This window comes from Arachis ipaensis, chromosome B01, assembly GCF_000816755.2.
Source record: "Arachis ipaensis cultivar K30076 chromosome B01, Araip1.1, whole genome shotgun sequence".
Lineage (NCBI taxonomy): Eukaryota > Viridiplantae > Streptophyta > Magnoliopsida > Fabales > Fabaceae > Arachis > Arachis ipaensis.
The window spans coordinates 89,953,903-89,962,736 of NC_029785.2; the positions used below are offsets into that span (position 1 = coordinate 89,953,903).

The 8,834-nt window shown below is 35.5% G+C and overlaps 1 long non-coding RNA gene across 1 annotated transcript; it reads right to left on the bottom strand.

Annotated features, from left to right (window-relative positions):
• Window positions 1,050-5,536, bottom strand: LOC107631923. Its single transcript, XR_001618643.2, has 5 exons — window positions 4,870-5,536; window positions 4,588-4,777; window positions 2,478-2,552; window positions 2,250-2,396; window positions 1,050-1,288 (listed from the first exon to the last, which is right to left on the bottom strand). It is a non-coding gene; the product is annotated as an uncharacterized LOC107631923 (long non-coding RNA).

The window sequence follows — 8,834 nt, forward strand, 5'->3', positions numbered from 1 at the left end:
CATGCAATAAAGTTTGACAATCCAAGGTGAGAAGAGTAGCAATTTAATGATTATGGTTGGCTAGTTTACTATGCATGCAACAACTACACAAGAAATTTAAATGATTAATGTTTCTATCTAGCTCAATTTATGAAATCTTTCTTTATATTCACTACAAAAAAAAGGTCTATGGTCACGGTGAAAAACCGTGACCATAGCTAGTGAAAAGGGTGACCATAGGTCTATGGTCACGGTTTTTCCGCCGTGGCCTATTCTCTCGTGGCCATAGACCTATGGTCACGGTTTTTTTATCTATGGTCACGGTTTCTATGGTCACGGTTGTAATGTTCAAATTCTGGCACTTTAGGCCACGTTTTTTTACCGTGACCATAGGTTAATCTATGGTCACGCGATAAAACCGTGACCATAGCCTTATCTATGGTCACGGTTTTCACCGTGACCATAGCCTCTATGGTCACCCCTTCCCAAAACCGTGACCATAGCCTTATCCATGGTCACAGTTTTGGCCGTGACCAAAGCCTTTATGGTCACCCCACCAAAAACCGTGGCCATAGCCTTAGCTATGGTCACGATTTTAGCCGTGACCATAGCCCCTATGGCCACCCCTCATTAAACCGTGACCATAGCCTTATCTATGGTCACGGTTTTGGCCGTGACCATAGCCTCTATGGTCACCCCTCACCAAAACCGTGACCATAGCCTTATCTATGGTCACAGTTTTGGCCGTGACCATAGCCTCTATGGTCACCCCTAACCAAAACCGTGACCATAGCCCCTATGGTCACCCCTTCCTTAAACCGTGACCATAGCCTTATCTATGGTCACGGTTTTTCGCCGTGACCATAGCCTCTATGGTCACCCCACCTTGACCATGACCATAGCCTTATCTATGGTCACGGTTTTTCGCCGTGACCATAGCCTCTATGGTCACTCCACCTTGACCGTGACCATAGCCTGTTTTATGTTATGAGATTTAATTTTTTTTTAAATCATAATCACATCCCAAAATGATGATAATTACAAAATAAATCTAAAAATGAAAATTTTGATAAATTCAAATCATAAAAGTTTCATTAAAAATTAGATATTCATTACAACACTAATCAAAATAGAGTGTAATTTATCCATTACATATAATATCGGATAAAGTCTCTTATCAAAAAGTAAAGAACACATCAAAATAATACATTTAGATAACCAAACTCATTATAAGACCCATCCCATCTTATACAGGGTGCCACAACAACTAGTCAACTCCTTTTGTCTTTACGAGTCCAAAAAAATTATCCTGTATACAAAATAAAACAAAAAATTCCTCATAAAGAACATTCAAGAGTAGGTAAACAAAATAATCAATTAACAAATATTAATCCTAAATTAATATAAAATACAAAATAATTTCTATTTTAAACTTCTTGTCTTAAAATGAGACATAATCAAGCATGTTCTGGAAAATATTTGCAATTTAGCAATTGAAGATTTTACATATCAATAATTATAAAATATCTTGGAAAACACAAAGCTATTTGAAAAATCAAAGAAAATAGATACAAAAACTTTTAAAATTTTTACACACTAATCACATAAATAAAGTTGATGCATTGAAACCTAGGATATTAAAGATGAAGAGAATAGACTGGCTTTAGAAATATAATCTCATCGAAGCGCCAATTATCATTGGCAAAGCACACAACCGGAAAGCACTACAATGCTCATATGCATCAGCAATCTAGCCTTTCCGGGTCCCAACAAAACTATTTCTCAAACTCCTTTCAACTCAATTTCAAAATCTGAACAATTTCAATATCTCAAACCATTTTCAATTTAAATTCATTTTTCTACAAATCAAGCTCATCTCCAATATTATAACCCTTTCCAAATTCCAATTCATTTCCAACAAAGTCAACTAACATCTTCTCAAACACTTTCCAACATTTTCAAACCCAAGTCATTCACAAATCTCAAATCATTTTCCGAAATCAAACTAAATCTAACATCCAATCACTTTCCAATTCTCAAATTATACTTGATAAACATTCGAATCAGAATTTTAAATCAATCCTTCATTCACTACTTCAATATCAAATAAATATTCAGAACTAGCCACAGGCAAGTAAGCAATAACATTTATTCAAAGTAGTTCAACTCAACTCATAAGACCCCATAATCACCAGAAATATTTACTCGCCTAAATATCAATTTATAACAACTCCTAAGAACAAAATGAGTTTTAATAAAAACGCCCCTACCTCAAAGTCGAAACTCGCAAAACCAAAACGCGTCAAAAACCCCTTTTTCCTCGGCCAGCGACAGCAGCAACCATAACCTCAGCTTTATCCACTTCCGCAACAACCGAAACAGCTTGAATTGTAACATACAATAACCGGAACTCGATCCTAAGGCATTCGCGTCGCAGGAATCTTAGTAACATATAACAAAATAGTGACTAACAGAGTTCGAAACAAGGGACAGCTTACCGGACTTACGATTAACCGAGAACACGGAGCAGCAACTGTAACATCCCTTCCAGCAAAATACAATCTCTTGGGTTGCTTTAAGCAACAGATAAATAAATATTATCTCTTGGGTTGCATTAAGCAACAAATAAGCAAACAATATCTCTTGGGTTGCCTCAAGCAACAAACAAACATCTCTTGGGTTGCTTCAAGCAACAAACAAATAAACAAATATCTCTTGGGTTGCCTCAAGCAACAGATAATCATACAATAAGTACTTTACTCTTTCCTTTTTCTTTCATAATTGCAAGTACGCAAGCGGGACAAGACCCACGCCCTTGCTAACAATCTCGTATACCAAATAATCTTTTCTTAAAAGAATCATTGAAGTTATTATCATTAAATAAGCCTTAAATATTGATTTTGATTAAGTCCTTATACTTTTATAAAAATTTAGACATAATCTCCTTTAAAAATAGGACTTAGCCACCCTTACGGGTTTCTTCTTTCTCAACATTTCATCAGCCTCTTTCAACAGTTGCCACAACAATATATATTCTCAAAAACATTTGATAATAGTATAAAAAATCTATTTCTTAAATTCCATATCCAAAATAATTGCCAACACAACTTGGCAGCCTGATTTCCATTTTGTTTTTAAAATATCAAATGAATTCGGAATCACACAAACTTTATATCCATGCGACCGTCTTAGATTAAGCTTTCTATTAAACTAAAAATCATAATTTTTTGCTGACTCTAGCTTCGGGAATATAAGCAAAACCGTGACTGCTCTGCAGTGTTTTAAATCCAGAAGACAGCAGCAGCGTACAACATTCGAAATTTCATATAAAATTCAAATTAAATCCAACCACCTTCAAAATTTATGTGGTTAAACATAACTTATTCAAATTTCTTTCTCAATTGGTTCCAGGGTCATACTATTTTTAATGAAGGAGTTATGTAGCTTGGAAGTTAGGTAATTTTCTGCTGAAGTCTGTTTTACAAATCATTGAACATAACCTCTTCCAAGTCCCATAACTCACTTACTAAAATATGAAAAACCCTGAAATTTGAATCATATATACTAAACATACTCAGCTTTCACCTCCAATTGGTTGCATCTCAATATCATTCCAGAATTAAAAATTATGAAGCCTCAAAGTTACTGACTTAGAAAACAAAGCCTGACTTTTACTGCATAATACATCTTTCTCTGAAAATCCAAATCTTTAAAACCACAACTCTAACCATTCTAAATTTTTATGAAATTAAAGTATTAGAACCAAAGTTTTATTTAAAATTGGTTTCATTTCAAAATTCAAACTGCAGAATTTCCAATAGAGGAATCAAGTTGCTGCTGTGTTAAACGTTCTGCAGAAAAACCAGATTTGACATCCCCAATTTAAAAATTCACCATAAATCATAAACTTAATGAAAAAGTCTCAAATTTACCAGTTTAGTTCCTTATATCCCCAAGTTTAACCCAGACTTAGTCTCATGCAATTCCGATCATTACGTAACTAGTTATAGCATTTCAAAGTTTCTGACTTCGTTTAAAATTATGCAGAAAATCAGATTTTAGAGTTCAACTTTGAAAAATCATAACTAATTCTCTAGTTGATACGAAACCTTAAAAATTGAATTTTCACAATTACACTTAATATAATTTAATTAACATTTAAATTCTTATAATTTCAGTCACTATAGAGTTACTAAATCACTTTCAAAGTTGCCGTTTTATTTCAAGAGAACCTGATTTTCAGCAAACCATTTAGTATTCAAAATCCAACTCTTCAATACCCCTCAAAACCAATTCCAAATCAACCACCAACCAAGTTCATTAACATTACAATATACCAAATAACAGCTCAACAGCAACAAATCCAACATAACCCATTAAAATTCAGAAATTCTCAACAATTAGTCATCAAACAATTCCCAATCCACATAATCAATCAATATCACTAATCAACAATTCCAAATCACAATCTCAACCATTCCAATCATAATTTCAGCCACAATTCAATATTCACATAATCAATCAATTACTCACAGCTATTAAATCTATTTGCAGTTATTCAATAAACCTTATAGGCATTCTTAAATTGAAATCGTTTAAACCCCCTACCTCAATTAGTCGAAACCGTCGAATTTAAATGCAATGATGCCCTTCTTTTTTCCAGTTTACAACAGCCAATGCGGCCGGAACAGCAGCAGCAGCCTCACTTCTTCTGGGGCAGTAACAACAATGACAATCGCACCTATCCCAATCACCTCCGTAGCGGTGACATCAGTGGTTCCGGATAAAGATGATAATACTAAACAGAGACATTAACATATGCTATTGTAATCAGAACAAAATATGGTAGAGGAATAGATTCGGGAAACAGAGCATGAGCAAGAGTGTTACAGTTTCAAGAATGGAATTGGGAACGTAGGGGAAGCTGCTGTCGGGTATATCAGTGACGCCTCCCTTCAAGCTCAATGATGATTGAACTGTGACGGCGAGCTCCCTTCAACGGCAGCGTTAACGGCGGTGCGCGGCATTGGCAGCGACGACTCTAACACGGCGACAAAGGCAGAGCTTCTTCTCGGTCAGCGGCTTGCAGCTCACAGTTTCCTCCCAACGTCTCTCTCTCATCTCTGTTCCATAGAAGCGGCCTCAACTGGTACCAGCGGCGGACTTCACCCACGGCGATGGCGACGGCTCGAACAACAGCGACAGCACACGACGGCGCGCAACGACAACAACAAATCCCTCTCTACGCGATGTTGAATCTATGCCTCCCTCTTTCTTCAACTCGAACCTGACGAAGGACTCCAAGGCAGCAGCAAGAAGCTCAACGGCGTTTGGTCTCCATAGTGACGGCGGTGAGACACCGGTGATGGCGAGCCGGACAGCGACTGGACGGTAACGTGGCACAGCTCCCTCTCTTCCTCTCTGTGGCTGGTGTGGGTGTGTTGTGCGTTAAGTGGGTGAAGGAGAAAGGGGGTGAAGGCTGCGTGTTTCAGCCTCTGAGGAAAGGGGAAAATGAGGGTTAGGTTCCAATTTGGGAATTAGGGTTTCTGATTTTAATTTGGGAATTGAGATTAGAAATTAAGGATTTTATAAAAGAATAAAGGATAGATATAAATAGATATTTTGATAAAATTAGAGGGTAGAAAAATTTTAAAATTAAATATACTCTATTAAAAATATTTAAGAACATTATTTATCAACATATTGTTAAGTTCAACTAATTAATTTTAATTTAAATTATAAACATATTGTTAAGAGTAAGTAAAATTTCTCATTTAATTATCAAAACTTAATTTAATTACTTTTAATAAAATAATTTCTAAAAATAAAGTATTTAATGAATATATAAATTGAAATTAACTCAAATAATATTTTTTTCGAAAATTATGGGTCTTACAAATCACATTTTATAAAATACGATTTTAAATCTAAAATATCGATTACCTAAATTAAATTATATTACATTTCATTATTTTTCTATCACAACTTTAATTTCAATTTCTATAAAGTAACTAATTATAAATCATTTTTTAAATCATTATTAAGTTATTAAATCATTTTTTATGTTATTAAGTTTTAAATCTTTTTTTAATTTAAAATTAATAGTATTCAACTTAATTTTTTATTTATAAAATTAAATTTAAAATTTTAATATTTAAAATAAATTATATAAAATTATTATTAGTTTTTAATTATTAAAATTTTTAAAAGATAAAATATTTAAAATTATAAAAAATACATAAAAATTTTAATTAGTTTAAACTCAAATGATTAAAACTGTGACAATAGACCCCTTTAGGTCACCCCCAAAACCGTGACCATAGACCCTTTTAGATCACCCTTTTGAAAAACCGTGACCATAGACACTTTTTGGTCATTGTAAAAAACCGTGACCATAAACCCCTTTAGGTCACCCTCAAAACCGTGACCATAGACCCTTTTAGGTCACCCTTCCGAAAAACCGTGACCATATACCCTTTTTGGTCACTGTAAAAAACCGTGACCATAGACACCTTTAGGTCACCCCCAAAACCGTGACCATAGACCATTTTAGGCCACCCACAAAACCGTGACCATAGACCCTTTTAGGTCACCCCCAAAACCGTGACCATAGACCCTTTTAGGTCATCCTTTTTTGAAAAACCGTGACCATAGCCCCTTTTTGGTCACTGTAAAAAACCGTGACCATAGACCCTTTTAGGCCACCAACCCAAAACCGTGACCATAGACCCCTTTAGGCCACCCCCCAAAACTGTGACCATAGACACTTTTAGGCCACCCCCAAAACCGTGACCAAAGACCCCTTAAGGTCACCCCCCAACACCGTGACCATAGACCCTTTTAGGTCACCCTTTTTGTAAAACCGTGACCATAGCCCCTTTTTGGTCACTGTAAAAAACCGTGACCATAGACCCCTTTAGGTCACCCCCAAAACCGTGACCATAGACCCTTTTAGGCCACCCCCCAAAATCGTGACCATAGACACCTTTAGGCCACCCTCCAAAACCGTGACCATAGACCCTTTTAGGTCACCCTTTTTTGAAAAACCATGACCATAGACCCCTTTAGGTCACCCCTCAAAACCGTGACCATAGACCCTTTTAGGCCACCCTTTTTTAAAAAACCGTGACCATAAGTACTCTATGGTCACCCTTTCCAAAAAAATCGTGACTATAGCTTTTTTTTGGTCACCCTAAAAAACCGTGACCATAGAGGGTCTATGGTCACGGTTTTTTACCGTGACAAAAAAAACCATGTCCATAGACCCAAAATGTTGTAGTGATTCCTTCCTTGAAACAAGCTTTACATCTTTGTTTAGCTTAGCTTCTTGGGTGCTTTGCACCATTTGTTTTCAGCTTCAACTCTAAATGCTTTTTTTTTCAAGTATTACAACTTGATACATAAGTACTACAAGCATTTAATTAGAGGACTTCCTTAAGCTCGTTTGTTTCTTTTCTTTACTCTCTAATCATTGATGCTGAGGGTCTTGAGCTTTTGAGGGAGCGCTTTGCACTTGAGCTTAGCCTTGACTCTAAGTGTTTTATTTTCAAGCTTTTTACTTGATACATAAATACCACAAGTACTTGACTAATGAATTGTCATTAGTATTCAGAGCCTTCAGCTTTCTCATTCTTTCCCTTTTTCTTTACTTGATCATTAATTGCATTGCTTCTTCAAGGTTTTCAAATTTTCAAAAATTTCATAAAATATCCTAGATGAAAACTTCAATTAAACAAATTCAAATGTATTGAGTAATAATAGTCATGCTAGCCTTCCAATACTTATATGCTCATGCTAGCTTCTTCTTTAATTATCTTGTTTGTTTATGATCACGATACTTAATTGCTTTAACTCACAAATTTTAAGATGGTAGTTATGATGTCACAGCAACATGTTACAATTCAAATCAAACTATGCTTATCAAAGAGGAATAACACACATGCATAAAAAGAAAATGAAAGACAATCATGCAGTTGAATGTATAGGGAATAAATGAGAGGAAAAAGAACTTTGCCACTTTGTAGTTCTTCATCATTTTGTTGTTGTCATTTTCTTCCTATTCTTCCCCTCCCACACCAAAATTAAAATAGTGGTGATAGAATTTATGATAGATCATGAGTGTCTTAAAACAATGACATGTGAGCAATGCATGTAATATGATTGCATTAATAACTGGGTTGTGCATGGTACTTTGCATGAAAGATAAGTGACAACACCAAACTTAATGTGACACTTTCATTTGAAATTGATGCAAGTACCCCATGAAGATTTGGATTTTAAATTTGTTGCATGGCAACACCGAACTTATTCTATGCAATCTCATGCCAAATTATTTGAAAGTAAACTAAGCAAAGAAAGAAAGTGTTACCTACGGTTAGGTTGCCTCCCAACAAGCACTCTTTTAATGTCATTAGCTTGACATGTGGTTCTTAATTTTCTTCCTCTTCTTCCAGTTAGTTAAGAGAAATAACTTCAAGGGGGAAGAGGAGAAAGTTAATGTCCCCTGTTTTAATCTTCTCCCAGCAAGCTTTCTTTTGCTATTAGCTTGACTTACTTTGCTTGTTGGGTTAGGGGTGGGATTGCTTGTTGTTGACCATTTCTTCTTCTTGGATATTGTTCTCCGTTCCTTGGTCACAATCTTCTTTTTAGTGTTTTTTTTTATTGCCTTCACTTCTTTGATATCAAGATTTGAGTGTTGTGATAGTTGGAGTGTTTCCTTTACCAAAAACTTCTTGGCATGGTGGTTCATTAAACTCACCCTCTATGCAACTTTCTGCTTCATTTTCACCCACATTAAGCACTACTCCACTCCTTAAGATGATGGCATGATTTTCTTTGTCTGGCCAAGGAAAGAC